Source organism: Galeopterus variegatus, unplaced genomic scaffold (assembly GCF_000696425.1).
Source record: "Galeopterus variegatus unplaced genomic scaffold, G_variegatus-3.0.2 Scaffold909, whole genome shotgun sequence".
NCBI lineage: Eukaryota > Metazoa > Chordata > Mammalia > Dermoptera > Cynocephalidae > Galeopterus > Galeopterus variegatus.
Window position 1 is genome coordinate 487,889 of NW_007727020.1, and position 999 is coordinate 488,887.

General features: G+C 31.9%; 1 protein-coding gene across 1 annotated transcript in view; it reads left to right on the forward strand.

The window, feature by feature from the left end:
* Positions 1–999, forward strand: part of LOC103590996 (echinoderm microtubule-associated protein-like 6) — a gene marked incomplete at its 3' end in the record, with an annotated part of 206,778 nt that overhangs the window by 109,372 nt on the left and 96,407 nt on the right. The window lies entirely within an intron of this gene.

A 999-nucleotide genomic window follows, 5' to 3' on the forward strand; every position in this document is an offset into this window, starting at 1 on the left:
TGATGCTGGGATTTGGCTTCTTCATAAAATCAAAATAGAATCGAATTTGAAATTATATGTATAGTTTAGATATATATTCATTAGAAATGGAAATAGTTGTTAGAAAATACAAAATATGATTACACAGGTATGCATTTTAATTTCAAATGAATATAATGACAACTTTGTGATTCTTTGTTACATTCGAGAATGTTGAATGTAAATTGTGGCCTGCTTATCATTCATGTTGAAGTCAGTGTGATCAGAAATAATTTTTTATAGTTAATAGCTGGCAAGATAGGAATGAAGCTGATCAGAAATTTATTTATCCAGTGTCTTGCATAATTATTTTGACCCTTTATTGTCTTGATTCTCTAGTTTAAAAGAAGTGAATTTGCATCTTACAAGCAATTAGGAATTCAAGGTATTTCTGCACAATGTCCATGTAGAATGAGGCCCTAATTAAACATTAATTAAATTTAATTTAAATTTACTGCCTCTTAGTATGAACTCTGAAAAAGTTTATATGAATATTACATTCATCTATGGAGATTTGTAGTTGTAAGGGGATCACAGAGTTATTGCAAATTCTCCTCCATGATCAAGCCTTCAGTAAGACCAGAAGTGACCAGCAATAGAACTTAAGTGTTGGAAGAGCCCTCCCTGGTCCAATGGTTCCCAACTCTGGCTGTACATAGAATCCTCTAGAGAGATTTTACAGCATAGTGGCTATACACTCAGGGATTCTAACTTAATTGATATTAACTTAGTACTTAATGAACTATTTATGTTGAAAATATTTGTGATGCTGAAGTTTTAGATGTTACTTTTTTTGCTTAGGCTGTGATCCCATCCTGTCTTATAAGGTACATTGAGTTGAACTGGATCAATAAATGAATTTCCTGTTATCACAAAATATTGGACTTGAGACCCAGTACAAATGGTTGTGATGCCATACGTAGCTCTACTGAGAACAAACTCACATGTAATATTTTGTTATTCTGCAATTACCACTTTTTT